The sequence below is a fragment of the Dipodomys merriami genome, unplaced genomic scaffold, assembly GCF_024711535.1.
Source record: "Dipodomys merriami isolate MVZ:Mamm:240054 unplaced genomic scaffold, mDipMer1.0.p SCAF_8, whole genome shotgun sequence".
Taxonomy (NCBI): Eukaryota; Metazoa; Chordata; class Mammalia; order Rodentia; family Heteromyidae; genus Dipodomys; species Dipodomys merriami.
In genome coordinates this window covers 57,999,380-58,015,203 of record NW_027206401.1, presented here as the reverse complement: position 1 = coordinate 58,015,203, position 15,824 = coordinate 57,999,380, and the positions used below count along the sequence as shown (strand labels likewise).

The window sequence follows — 15,824 nt, the reverse complement described above, 5'->3', positions numbered from 1 at the left end:
TGAGTACATTTCTTATCAAGCATTGTAGCCTCCTCCTTTGTTTCCCCTTTCCATCCCTTCCCACCCTCCCCTTGCCCCCTTACCCAATCCTCCCCGTCCCCCCCTGCACCAAAGTTGTAAAGTTCGTTTTCGACATAACGACTTGTACATCTCATTGTTGCAATGGGAAAGCTCTTCTTATTTATTGATCAGTTGTTTCACTTTATAAAAGTAGTGTCGGTCATTACTATTTGCCCAGGTTCTACATGGTGCAGGGCATCTTATGAGCCTCTGAGTGCTCCTAGGTGAATGGATTCTCTCTAATCCCATATGATATTCCACCCCACCATGATTAAGCACCCGTGAAATCCAGTCCAATAAACACTCTACACACTCTTGCCAATACATGATGGCTCTTTTTGCTGCTCTTCAAACAGAAAGACTGACTCTAGTTATTATTTCTGAAGCCACTAGGGTAAGTTCCTGAAAGAATGTCTTATTTTGTGAGGCACACACGCTGCATTGTACTAACTGTGGAGAGAAATGTTCCACTTCAAGAGCAGAAGAGCAGGTTGCTTCTGTAAACCTCAGTGTTCAGAAAAAGCAGGAGAGTCAAGATGTTCAAGTTCATTAACTCAGATGGCTACATCCCCTGTCTCAGCATCAGACACCTGTGAAGTCAAGATTCTCAATGTAAAAGTTCTGCCAAGGTTAACATTCTACCTTCTCTGGTGCTTCTCTGAGCTTAGAAGCAGGTCCTCTGTCTCCTTTTCAGGTATTTGCCCTCTGATTTCTGGGGAAGAAAGTCCCTTTATTTGCTGTTCAAAACACTTTGGCTTCCACACAACTCTCAAGTAGTGACTGATCGATCACCTTCTGACTTCCATCTTTGTTTGTTGTCCTTTAAATAGCACCCAGGAAGAAACAGGAGAGCTTATACACTCTCTCTTTCAAGCTTCTTTAAACTTTTTTTTTTGGGTCCGGTCATAGGGCCTGAACTCTGGGCCTGGGCGCTGTCCCTCAGCTCTTCAGATCAAGGCTAGCACTCTACCACTTGAGCCACAGCTCCACTTCAGACTTTTTTCTTTTTGCTTATGTGGTGCTGAGGAATTGAACCCAGGGCCTCATGCATGCAAGGCAAGCGCTCCACCACTGAGTCACCTTCCCAGCCCCGCTTCTTTAAATTTTTAAGTTCAAAGTCTTAAGTTCAGAAATACTCCTTTATCTGTTTAAATAGATACATTTTATAATCATGATAACACAGAACTGAGGCTGGGTCCACTCTTCATTATGAAGAACTCCAAAGACTACAACTTTGCTTGGTACAATTTGTAGAAACAATGTGTTTTCCCACCTATGTCTTCAGATTTATTTATGTAAAGTGGATAGCGCTACCCAGTGTCCTATCTTACAAGCTGTCAATGCAGAAGGTCCCATGGGTGCCAGAAGTGTTGGAAGAGCTCCACCCCACACTCTGTGAGCATGAGCCCCTGTCCCCAGAACTCGTGTTCATCTTGGGAATGTAATTCAACCTAGTTTTTGCTAATAAGGTAAATTAGTGGTTTTTTATTTTAAAATATTTTGTGTTAAATTTTTTATCAATCTGATTTATATTCCTGTTTCCAAATATGCTTATATTTTTCTCATTTCTAAGTTACCCATTTTTTAAAATGGAATTCTACTTATCCTTCAGAAAGAACGATATTGTAGCATTCATAAGGAAATGTAAAGACTTGGGGGCAAAACATATTAAGCAAAACAAGCCATATCCAGAGAAACATAAGTTCATGGTTTCCCTCATTTGTGGTAGCTAGAAGTGTCTGTAATCTACAAGTAAACATGCTGGGTGGTAAGCAAGGGATTTCAAATGAAATAACTGGAGTAGAATAGACTCTTGGAGAGCGCAAATAGTGTAATTCTTTAAAAAGACTAAGTCAAAGCCAAACAAAATAAGTACCAGGAAATGGGTACCTTCAAGGGGAGAGGATGGGGTCAAGAGGAAAGGAGTAGAAGAATGAGGGGGGGAGAGGGGAAGGAGGTGGAGAAATCATTGTACATACCACAGAACTGAGAGATATAAGTTACAAGGGTGGATTGAAGTGAGGGATGAAGATGTTGAAGAGGTAACACGGATCAAGGTGCATTGGGCACATAAAGTGCTTTGTTACAAGGCAAACAAATGTCACTAAATAGCCTAAAAATAAGATAAGTAAGGGAAGAGGTAGGGTGGGAAAAGTGGGTGAGGATGTTGAAGGGTGACATTGATCAAGACGTACCCTAGTCATAAACTGCTTTGGTGAATAGCAACTCCCTTGAACAACTACTTAAAGAAAATAAAACTATTCAAAAAATAAAATAAATTAATTCTTCAATAGAGTCAACACAAAGGCTCAAAACACATTTTGTCCAGTATTTTATGATATTCTCTCTGAATATGCCTATGCTCTGGTACTGGCAAGTTCTAGGAATATAGAGATGAAGCCATGCTGTATGAAGGAAGGGCAAGGAGACAGTACTCTTCACACACACACACACACACACACACACACACACACACACACACACACACACACACTCCACCACACACACTTGAACTTTTCTTAAAAAGCATATATGCATTTATCATTGTTTACTCTCTCCTTCACCTCTCTTTGGTTCTATTTGAGATAAAAGGTTAAGTAAAACAACCTTGGAAACCACTCATTCTTACTGAGGACTTCAGCATTTTGGGTGAGAAGGAGAGTGATAGAGATGTCCAGGGTAAATGAAGACCAGAGCCCTGTCTAAGCTGTTAACACAGCTATCATTTCTATGTTGTTGTTCCAAGATGATTGAAGCTTTAAAAATATTATCTGATTAATAATACTCTCAAAACGGTCATTAGAACATCCTTTTCCATATCATAATTTACTGATTCATCTTGGGTATGATGCAGATCAGGTTGATCGCCCAGCCAAAACTGGACATAACTTTCTGTTCAGGTTTCACATGGTTGAGTCGGTGTTTTCAGTTCATGTATTTTTCTGCCCTCAAGCAGTTTGAAGATAGCCTAGTTTTAAACATCAAAAGAGAAGGAAGATGAATACCTGAAATATCACCTCGAGAACTATCAACAATTTTTCGTTCTAGAAAACAACCTTAATTATTATTGCCAGTATCTCCAGTTTTGTATCCATAACTCTTCACCCTACTCAATGCTTTTATAACCTTACATTAAAACTTATCATTTATTGTGCACCTTCTCTGCGCTGAGAAATCTAACTATATCACTCCATTTAATCAACTCAGAAACAAATATTTCAGTTGGTTTTGAATGTTGAGGGGATGCAGAAATGGATTCTCAAAGAGGTTAAATGTCAAGCCAGTTTTTGAATAATGATATCTTTGAGTTCAGCTAGTCAAGGTCAAGTGAATGAGTATTTCAAGAAGTTGTTACTTTTTCATTTTAAACGTATAATACGACTCAGTTTCTGCTCCTTGTAAACAGAGAGCAGGCTCCAGAAGAGTTGATAATAATCTTTTCAAAATGTATCATTTCCACCTTTTGTGAATTAGAATATGTAGAAAAACAATAACCATAATTTTTCAAGCATGAAGTATAATCTTGTTTTCATGGCCCACTTCCGGGAAAATAGACATCAATATCAACATAGAGAAAAACCAACAAGGGTATTTATGAAAATGCATTTGTAAAAGAAAGAATAAGAAATAAGGAAGGCAGAGAATGCCTTTTCCTTTGCTTTGCTTTCTCAGAATTTAAATGTTAGGTACTGAAGTCACTGAACATTAACTTGCCAGATGACAGTCTAGTGGACATCTCTGAAGTTAGATCATTTAAATTCAAATGATCACTTTGCTGAATTTTGCTGGATGATTTAGGTATAACTGTTTGGAACAACCAAAGAGCATCTTACTTTCTTTGAGATTTAAATTCACATTTTCGTAAATTAGGTTTGGCATAATATCAGTATGTCAGTTTTTAATTAGCTGCTTATGGTTTTATAAAAATAGACTAAAGGCTTGTTATGAATTATGAATTTTATGAATATGTAACTAAACAAATACATAGTGCTAATTAGCCTTAACTATACCATATATACAGATAGGAGAGACAAAGGTAGAAAAGCAATCCTAAATCGTTTGACTTGCCCAAGATATGTGAGCCCAAAGAGCTGTTAGAGTCTAGCTCAATCTCTTACGCCCAGTTTGGGGGACTGTACTAGTCTAAAATCACAATGGAACTGTCATGCCTCCATCAGAAAACCCTCTAATCTTACATCCTTTGTCTCTTTATTTCCTATATTGAGAAGGATGGATGGCCACTTGGCCAATTCACTAGGACTGACTAACACCTGGGCAAAGAGATGTGTCAAGACACCGCGTTCTGGTCTTGCTGCCAAGATCTTCCTGTGCCCGAGACTAGAAATGCCTGGCTCCATTCTGTTAGACTGTCATCTAGACCCTAGCAAGAGGATCTCATCACCTGTGTCCTCAATGTCCAACACCTGGCTAGTTCTTGGTCATCTGAGTTGAATCCTTTCACTTTGATGACCTAAAGAAGTAAGTGTAACATACTCCAAGGCAAAACTGGTTTGCAATAACCAGAATTTGCTGTCTTAATTTCATCTCTTTCTCTGTCAGCCATGCTGCCTCATCTGACCTTTGTGTGAGACTGGCTTGGTAGTGACACCCACACAGTCCAGTAATTACCCTGCTCAGCACTTGACTTTTCAAGTTTAGTCTACTTTTTTATGATTATATCTGTGCTGTTATTGGGTCTTGAACTTGGGGCTTGTATGCCATGCCTTTGAGTTTTTGCTCAAGGCTGGCATTCTACCACTTGGGCCATACCTTTACTTTGGGACTTCTTAGTAGGTAATTGGAAACAGTGTCTCACCAATTTTCCTGCCTAGGCTGGCTTTGAGCCACAATCCTCAGAGTGTAGCTTCCTGATTGCGTAAGCCATCAGTCCTAAGCTAGTTAGTGCCTCCTCATAAAGGACAGAATAGGAGAGTTTCAGGTTAGGAACAAAATTCTCTGTGAACAGATTGGCTTCTATGTTTAGGAAATACATCATGCTAAAAATGTGTGTTTAATCTTTCTGAACAACTTCAGTAGCGGTATACTGAGTCCTAAGTCACAAATAGCAAAATAGGCTCTGAAATCATATATAACTTACCAGAACAAAACATGAATCGTCAGCGTAAGGCGGAATTTCTGTTTCTCTGAAATTTATTTCCCAGCCGAGCAGAGCAGAATGGCACCCCATGTGCAGGGAGATGTTTGCTGTCATCGTTGGCTTCTTTTCCTTCACTTCATGCTGGAGAGAACTACTCATGTGGTTTTCTTGTTTTTGCTTTTTTTCTGTCTAAATAAACCTTGGCTATTAAAATGAATCCGAGCTTTCTGGAAGCAACCACTTGATATGTCCCGCATTATGAAGATTCATTCTGAACTTCTTGACTTCTGGTTGAGCTAGAAGAGGAAAGAACATATTGGTTAATAGCTCTGGGAGTGGACAAGAGTACACTCAAGTCCTGGCATCAACACTTAGAAGTGTGTAACTTAGGCCTAATGACTTCATGTCTTTCTGTGAGAATGCTCACGTAAGGCTCTCAACAGGACCAGTAGAATGATGAAGAGATGGTGGTCAGCAAATAAGAAGTAATGTGGAGCTTCTATTTCCCAACCATTAGTCATTGTTATTATGTTCTTTCTAATGCACCCTGCTAGTCCTGTGCTCTGAACTGAAGTCAAGTAGAGTGGAGAGTAAATAAAAGTTAGGCAAGCAACATAAAAACCCAAGACCAGAAACAACATCTTTTTCTTCAACGTTGTCATCTCCACAGCCTGTTGAGTGAGTGAGGGAACCTCTCAGGAATGGAAGGTTTAACACTATATAAAGAAGGAAAACATGGTCACAGCCCAATGCTTTCCTGAGAGCTCACTTCATCTATTACACTAATTACTTTGAAACTTGGGAAGAAAGAATAATTAATAGATTCTCATCCAAAGCTTACATGAAACTAGATTAACAAAGGGAGCCAGAAATTCACTATGGAACACAGACACTTCCTTGGGAACTATTGATCCACACCTAGCCTCATTGCCATAATATTTATACTCTAAAAATTTTTTGCCACAATACACTGGCACTTCCCATGGTTATAAGGTAGACACTAGGCCAAAAATATTTTTTTTCAGTTCTAGGGATTGAATTTAGGGTTTCACACTTGCTAGGCCAGAACTCTACCACTGGAGCAATACACTCATCCTAGTTTTTGTTTTTTGTTTTTGTCTGTTTGTGTATTTGTTTATTTGTTTCTGGGAAACATATGCTTTTGTCTGGGCCAGTCTTGAACTGTAATACTTCAACCTGTAGCTCCCAAATACATGGGATACTAGACATGTGGTCCACATCTCCATATCTGGCTCAGGTTTATTATTCTGTCTGTCTGTCATCTGTCGTCTGTCTGTCTGTCTGTCCGTCTGTCTATCTGTCTGTCTGTCTCTCTTTCCCTCTCCCTCTCTCTCTTTGTCTTTCAACCAACACTGGGCCTTGAACTCAGGTCTTCAGACTCTCACTTGACTTTACTTTATATTCATAGCTGGTGCTCTACCAACTGATTCACACCTCTATTTCTGTCCCTCTTTTGCTGGTAATTTGAAAATAAGAGTCTCATGTGGGTTTTCTATGTGGGCTGGCTCAAACTGCTGTCCTCAGATCTCAGCCTCTTGAGTAATAAGAATTACAGATATGAGCCATCAGTGCCCACTACATTTGTATTCTCTTATTATCTAATTGTGTAACTCCGAATATGCTTCTTAAAAGCACACATAGTGCCTAGCAATATACTGGATCTCCTATTCACCGAATTTCTTTCTTGCATTCACCACACATAGCTTCACCAGAGAAGAGTGCACATAAACACTGAGGACCCTGAGTGAGGGCCAGTCAGATGACCTGTGCTCTTGGCTCCCATCATTTGAGCATTTAGTGACTGGAAGCAGACTGTGTGGTGCCCTGGTCTCATGTCTAATCCATGAAACAGTCATTGTAGTCATCTCAGCTGCACAGTTATGTAGCTAACCAATCACTCTCTCATCCATTATCCTATTTTATATCACAGCCTCCTCCTCACCTACTTCCTTTGGTTGCTGAGGAGGGAAAAGAAGTTAGTAGATGTGAGAGCTTTGAAAAAGCTAGAGCACAATCAAGTGAATGTATGAATAATGGTTTCACAATATAATTAGAAAATCCTACAGAGAGGAGCCGTGTTCCCAGTGTTTAATGAGACAATGTTCTTAAACGTTAACACAGACCTTCACTGGGTGTTTGAGCTAATGAGCGCCTAATTTGTACGGCTGTGTTCATCAGCATGCCAGCCAGCCAGCTTTCTGTAGCACAGCAGGCAGAATCGCCCATCAGGGAGACCCATGTCAGCTCCCTGCCAAATATGGCTTCTAACTGGCTCATTCTGAACCCGACGGCAGCTTGATGCCAAGGAACCCACACAACACAAAATGCTTTTCCTTTTACACTTCCCATTGGTATAGTAAATAGTTACTTCTGCCAACTATTCATAAAACACTAACCCACACACATCTAGAAGTGCCTATTTTGAGATTTACTAAGAAATAGGCAACCTCCAAAACAGCTCAGTGTTTTTCAGATCTCACTTTTTTTCTTCTCCATGCTCATGATCTAAAAGCATTTACACAGTGGGGAAAAAATCGAAAAGCATATAATTATGAATAGTTTTCTTTAAAATATGCCTTAAAACGCCATCTGAAAAGTTGACTCAGAAAAACAGCAGTCTTCTTTCTTCTTGAAAGCCGACAGATGCAAGAAATGCATTTTGAAACACACACTGAAGTCATCTGAAGCAGCCGGTGTCATTTTTGCCAGACATTTTTTAATGAGTTATGACAAGCTCTCTATTTTGACATTTTTGATAGCTTTAAAATTTTTAGATATGAATTATTGCAACAAACACACATGTGCACAAGAATATTTAAACTAGACAGTTATTTCCCATTTTAAAAGCAGGGATGACTTCTTTGCATGACCAAAATTTTGTTATAATTTGCAATATAGCATAGATGCTACAACTTTAGAAAGAGAATTCTGCATTTCACACAATTATATGCTAAAGTATCTTATTAGATAATTACCTGTCTAGTAAATTTTAAAAATTGTGCTGTCAACTGTTACTCTCAAAGGATCTCCTCAACTTATTGAACAAACAAGAACTCAACGACTTTTAAAAACATTTGTTAAAGTCTATTACTTTAAATGTATTCATATTATGTGATATGATTTAATATGTATTACTACTGAGAGATAGTAAAGATATGTGAAAAATTGTTCAGTAGATCAAAGCAAGTTAACATCTACCCTTCTGCTCTGCCTTCACTTCCTGGACAAAGCCAGACCACACAGAATTCCACGTCTGGAAGTTTACAGATATTGACTTCTAGCAGTAGTCAATAGCTTTTCTATTTAGAAACACATGATCTATGTTACATGTCTAAGAGGAACAGATACATTTTAAGGATGAAGATTAGACCAAACTCTGTCAAATAGGAGAGTTCTTGCAAACACACAACAGACTTAAGTATTTTAAAACACACACACACACACACACACAAACTTCTTCATTCTTTCATTTGTGATCTGAGAAGTTTTGTGCTTCTTTTCGTTTTCAATAAAGAACGTAAATGAAACAGTTTGGAAGTTAAGTGACAATGATTAATAGAAGAACCAATTTCCTGTGTGAGATAAAATGTGTGTAGAGATGATGTAATTTGACACCAGCATGAGCAAAATGCTAGTGAGACATCCCCCTGCCCCATCTCAACATAGAAGCTAGACATGCTGCTGTACTCTGTAATCCTCACTGCACAGGAGGCACAGGTAGAACATTGTGGTCTCAGGCTGGCTCAGGCAAAAGATCTCACCCCCCAAATTACTAAAGTACAATTTAGAAAGGGGAGATGGGGACAAGGTTTAAGGTTGCAGCACCTGCTCATCCCAAGGCCCTGGGTTCAAACTCAAGCACTGCCAAAAAGATCGGTTCAGAACAAGAGAGAATTGTATAAAATTGAAGTTTAATAGAGTAAAATGAGCAGGAGAGCAAGCGTCTGGATCTTTCACTATAACTTTAAGATTCCTTAATGAAACTTTATCATCTCTCTCTTGTTTTCATATTTTTTTAAATATTATTTTATTTTATTTGAGAACATACTGTACAGAGGGGCTACAATTACATGGGCAGGATAATGCATACATTTCTTACCAAGCATTGCAGCCTTCTCCTTTGTTTACCCTTCACCTCCCTTCCCAGCCTCCCCCCTCCCCCCACCCAATTATACCCCCCTCCCCCCCCACCGACATTGTAAAGCTGGTTTTGACATGACATTTTGTACTTCTCATTGTTGCAACAGGTCCACCTGAATCCTTAAACGACTTGTTTGCCCCCATCTCCTCCACATGTTATACTGACATCAAATATAGTGAAAGCGGGGGTTACACTGTGGGGGAGGGACATACAAAGCAACAAAGAAATTTTTTATCTGACTATTTAAGCCAAGCCCATGATTTCAACCACAATCTTACATGGGCTTCATATAATTTTCCAAACTTTCAAAACTCAGTAGACTTCACTTACCAGAGTCTCCTCAGCTGTCCCCTGGGAGGAACATCATCGCTACTCTGTCAGAAACATATGTCCGTCAACACAGCTTTCTTTGACCCAAACCAGAAATCTGCAATTCCTCTTTCCAATCTCTTGCTATATGGACTAAAGCTGTGCTGAGTTACATCTTTCCAGATCTATCTTATGTTTAAGCTTTGACTCTTTCTGAGCTGGAGTGACAAAATAGAATTCCATATTCCCAGAGGAAGTGACATAGAAGCTGAGCCAAAGATGATTTGCTCATCTGAGCAAATCAGAAGAAAGGAAAGAGGAAAAAGCCATGTCTCACCAAAGAAGAGTGAACCAACGGCCTTAACACTTTCCTCTCTACTCTTTTACCCAGTTCTCAATTTTTGATTTTGTTTATAGAGATCTTGTTAGAGAAGAGGAAATAGAAGCGATGCACTTGACTTTTTTTGTGTCCCAGAACTGGAGCTAAACCTCACACCCTGAGGGCTGTCCCTTAGGTTTTTCATTCAAAGTTGGCATTCTACCGCTTGAGCCAGGTCTTTTCTTCAACATTTTTGGTGGATCATTGGAGAGGAACATCTCACTGATTTTTCTGTGTGGGCTGGCTTTGAGCTGCAGTCATCAGATTTCAGCCTCCTGAGTAGTGAGGCTTATAAGTATACGCCACCAACACCCACATGTTTTCATTTTTGGAATAAAAAAGAAGTGAATATCAGAGAAGTGTCTGTTTATGTAATGTCATACAGCCAGGATTCAGTGCATCCAGAACTAATACAAATAAAAATTATGGTCTGTGTGAGCCCAAGGCCACAGTAATAGAAGTTGTGCTCAACTGTATCTTCATGAAACGTACAAACATTTTGAGGATGCAAAGAATTCGAATGGCTAAAATGCAACAGTCAAGATTGCGGACACTATTATTAATTCCAAATGGGATATTGTCAAATGATGATATTCGACAGCTGTGTAAAACCATAATCCAAAGACATCTTATAAATGTTATCTCAGTAATCAAAACAACTGTATGAGTAGATATTTTGTCATTTCTACTTTACGAGTTCCAAGAGTTAAGAGATTTCTAAAACTTACTCCCTAGTGTACTTTTGCTTTTTTTGTTTTTGTTTATGAACCCTCCCAAAAGCCCCCCAAAACAGTTTCAAATATGTTTTAGCAAGTTTATATTTCATATATGAAATCAGTACATTAAAAAGGGCAGAACCAACCTTAGCAGATTTTGTTTCACTAGGTTTCTTTTGAGTCTATCAGGAAAATATATTCTATATTAAGCACATATGTTTTCTGATCTGCTGGAGAGAAAAATCTGCTTAGTTCATATAAATCAGATGGGCTTACTCTGGAAAATAGTCCAATATCTCTCTCATGTGGAGATTTGGCTACTCTTCATTCTCTCTCTCTCTCTCTCTCTCTCTCTCTCTCTCTCTCTCTCTCTCTCTCTCTCTCTCTCTCTCTCTCTCTCTCTCTCTCTCTCTCTCTCTCTCTCTCTCTGTGGAGGTCACCACACTTAAGATTCTTGCAGATTTTCTTCATTTCGAAAGCATCTGACATAAACTCTCTCTCCCAACTGTAGACATTTTTATTATCTTGCAGCTGAGCAATAGACACTCACAGAGGCAAGCAAATAGAGAGAAAGAATTTAGTCATGCTTGTCTATGGGAGCATAGAGAGTAGAAAAGATGTACTGAGTTGGGACTAGAAAGATAACTGACAGAAATGGGATCCTTTCTACCACATACTACTAAGTTTTTGGAACTTAAATCCCTACAGGCCTCAAACATGAGACTATTTAATCACTAATTATATAGTGTAACTGACGACAACTCTAGCTGCATGGGGCACTGTAAGCAAGAACCAAAGCTCTGAGCTCAGCCTATACAACCACAAGAGATGATTCTTGTTTCAATATATTCAGGTTTGTAGTCACACACAGTTCTTCACAGGCTTACAAAAGGAGCCAGAAGGAAGAGTGTAGAAAATCATTGGTCAGACAGGAAACAACTGTAAAACTTAACACATCTTTGGACTGCAAAAATCCAAGTGCAATCAGCTGATATTTCACAGGATGGTGCATTGTCCCTGTGACCACAGCGCTGAGCCAGAATAGACCTCGCTCTATGACCCTGAGCCAGGATGGACCTTGCTCTAAGACCCTGGGCAGAAGAGGCAGCCACACCCAAATGGAAAGCTCACATTTCTATTCATTGTCAGCACCAAAATCAGGAGACCAGGCAGATTTGATTCTCCAGACAATCTAGGGTTCCCTTTTAATTCATTTATTTTTGTTTGATATTAAAGAGGTTAATTACCTACACTACATACTACATATAAATATATATCTACACTGTAAAACAACTAGTCCTAGATGCATGTTTGAAGGGCAAAATCAACAGACAGATGATAGATAGATGATAGATAGATAGATAGATAGATAGATAGATAGATAGATAGATAGATAGATAGGCAGGCAGACAGACAGACAGACAGACAGACAGACAGACAGACAGACAGATAGATAGAGCATTTAATGTACAACTTTTAGAGTGGTCTACAAAGGTTGTATTTCTGCACTAATTAAGAAAAACTGTTTTCTTTTTCTTGTCTTATCTTTAAGTAGTTGTACAAAAGGGTTTCAGTTCAACATGTCAGTTTGTGAATACAGTGCACCTTGATCAATATCATCCTTCCAACATTTTCCCAATCTCTCCCACCCTACTTCTCCTCTCAAGTTACCTGGCTCCATTTCCACATGTGTACATTGAATATTATGACTATATCCACCTACTTTCCTCTCTCTATGTGACTGTTTGTTCCTTGACCTCACTCTGGCTACATACGTTCCAGCTTCTTGGTGTTCATTATGTAAAACTGTGTATTCATTGATCAAAGGAGTCACAAACTGAAGTCTGAAATATAAACTAGCAAATAATAAATAAATAACATAGAAATCTTCACTAGTAGAAAAGGTGATGGAAGGCAGAAGTTCTGGGCTTGAAAACAGAAGAGGCATAATTCAGAAAGAGGAAGTAAACATTCAAAAACAATCCAAGAATTCTGAAGGGAGTCTGCAAGACTTCAGGGCTTAAGAGAAAGGGAGAGAAAAATATTAATATTGATGTAATTAATACTCATTTTGAAATAACTGGTAACCATGAGACAAATGACACAGAGACAGTGTTGGAAGGTGTTGGCAGCTCAATAATTACTAAGGACCCAGTGGAAAGTCACACACATCCTAGGATTTCACTTTAAGAGGAGTAATTTGTGGAAGAAATTCACAAATCTGCTGCATTTGCTACTTCCAAAGAGTCAATAGTTTGGTGCCATAGTCTACTGACATTATCAAAGCAAACCATTACATACCATTATACCATATATACATATATATAATATATACTTACATATATATTAATATCACATGTGTATGCAGATATATTAATATACATTAATATCAGAGAGATTGAGCTTAATTGATTTGATAAGTTTTCTCAATCAAAGATAGATTTAAAATATCAGTGAACTAAGTATTTAAGACCTATTTGGCTTTATTTTAAGGCAGGCTTATTTTGTGTAAATATCTCCCATAATGAGTGTTGCATGTTTGTGAGTGACAGAGAGCAGAAAAAATGTGGATTGCAGAAGTGAGGCCACGGTAGCTTAAATGCTGTGCACTTTCAACAGATTTCAACAAAACAACTATTCCTAGATGCATGCTTGAAGGGTAAAATCAATAGACAGATAGATGAAGGATAGATAGAGGATAGATAGAGGATAGATGATAAATGGGATAGCTGTATCCCATTTATATACTAATAATAAATGATCAATAACTGATCACTAAAACATGGATAATTGATATATTTATTTTTATAAATATTTTTAAAATATTTTATAAATTATATCAATTTATATTTGATATAATTTATATATTGATAATAAAATTAAAACAAAAATACACTTAAAATATTAAAAATATATTAGCAAAAATACAACATATTCTGAAAGGTGCACCCTGTTGAAAGACATCTTGTACTTTTAAGACTAAAGATAACTGAAGTGTAACATAAACAGACCAAAAAAATGCATCACTTTCTTTCTACTGTTAGACATATTGCTTATAAAGCTTATTCATCTGAATAAATAGGATAAGTAGAAATAGCCAGAATGTCCCTAAAATAAAGAATAATGCATGCAGGAAATGAAAAAAGATGCTAGCCATACCAAATAGGCAAACTTTCTTTAAAGCTGTTAAAATGAAATTAGTCTCATATCTTGTATTAAACACAGAGACAAGATCAATGGAACAAACTGAGATCAATAATCTACATATACATAAATTAGGCACCAATGAAGTCAGAATCTCTTGTTAGTGGAGAAATGCATGGAATCAATAACTGCTGGTATAAAAACCAGGTAGTCATTGACAAAAAACATGTGAATTTATCTTATTTTGTTTTTAGACCAAATACCAGTATATATTACAAATGCGTCAGAGTTCGAAATTCAAATTTGGAACCACAAGAGAATGAGAAGACAATATACGCACATTACCTTATCAACTGACAAATACTACACTTTTAGTTACATAACATGGTGTTATCTTTCTAACTAAAATTCAAACTTCAGGACGTGGTGCTGTGGATCAAGTGGTAGAGCTCTAGCCTTGAACAAATAGAGCTCAGGGACAGCACCCAGCCCCTGAGTTCAAACCCCAAGATCAACAAAACTGCAAATTTTTTTTTCAAAATTCAGAATCAAGACAAGATAACTGATACATAACAGCAAAACACAAAAACAATGTGGGAAATGAAAATAATAGCGCTCTCTTCTATGTCAGGTATCAAGAAGAGACTTCACTGTGTTAGACTGAAAGCACCCTGCACATGGCCTCCTGGGTCTTCTCTAGTTGCCCTTTGCCTTCTCAGTTTCATATTCACATCATGATTCCCACAGATTTCCACCCTTGCTCATTGCCTCCTTCCCTGCATTCTCTCTCCTTTCCCAGCAGGGCAGCTTTCAACCTTCCTTCCCCTCCTTATGTCCCCACACCTCCCATGTCTTTCAGGCTCTTCAGTGCACTCATATCTCTACCTTCAGTTAAAAATACTCTATACATTATACCATCTATATCTAATACCATCTCTAATTACATTACATTTTTGATGAATATATTAGTCAATAGTCCCTCTGTGCTCTACCTAACTAGAAGTAATTCTTTGATCTTTTCCCAACAGTATGTACTCCTTTCCTGTTGAAGTAGAGCCTCCAGCGGCGCAGAGGACATGTTTTCCTGTGTTCTTCTCCAGCACCTCCAACCCCACGTTTGAAGAGATGAACCAGCACACAGGAGTTCTACTCTGGAGGGACAGGAAGAGGGTCAGGCATCACACAGCCTAGGGGATTTGGCTCACTCTCCTCTTGCTGTTCTGAAAAGACAAGCTCATATTCATGAATTGTTCGGTGCATCCAAGACCCTATAAAAGCAAATTATACAATTAATAAACAATGAATTTGCATGTGACTAGAACACAATGACCCAGAAGATGAGAACAGAGTGAATATTTTAAAGAAGGTCACTTAGCCCATGCCAAGCCACAATGATTAGCATCCAGTGGTGACGCAATTGGAGACAACATGACAGCCTGCACACACACTTTCCTGGCTGGCCACACTGTCAGCGGATGCTGAGAAACAGGCAGGCCTGGTCTGGATGTCTCCCCACATGCAAATGCTTTCACACCCCGCACCAAACACAATATTGGAAGGCTTGGTTTTTTTTTTCCTAAGAAAAATACCATCCTTATGGTAGGTCGTCCAAAATATGACCTGCCTTATTAATTTCTACAGCTTCTCACCTTCCTCGTTTCTGTACAAGAGTTAGAATTTGCCAAGGAAAAATGAAATTCTTTCCCCCAAGGACTACTTTCAATTAAAGACAGGACTGAAGAGAGCAGAAAATGAGATCGTTCATAACACCAGATGACGCTTATCTCGTGGAGATCGGGCCAATTGTACAAGGTAGAGAAAGAAATGTCCAGAGGAACTGGATAAGAGATGTGTTGGGAAATTTGATTTCTCTATTTCTGAGAGTTTAAAGAAATATTTTCCACATCGAAAGTTTTATATAAAATGCTACCAGGCTAAAATGAAGAGCAATTTTAG

At 38.4% G+C, this 15,824-nt stretch overlaps 1 long non-coding RNA gene across 1 annotated transcript; it reads right to left on the bottom strand.

Annotated features, from left to right (window-relative positions):
- Positions 1-2,213: 2,213 nt before the first annotated feature.
- On the bottom strand, positions 2,214-14,990 carry LOC138819194 (uncharacterized). The gene is made up of 3 exons (XR_011369352.1): positions 14,861-14,990; positions 5,159-5,454; positions 2,214-3,028 (listed from the first exon to the last, which is right to left on the bottom strand). It is a non-coding gene; the product is annotated as an uncharacterized lncRNA (long non-coding RNA).
- Positions 14,991-15,824: the final 834 nt, after the last annotated feature.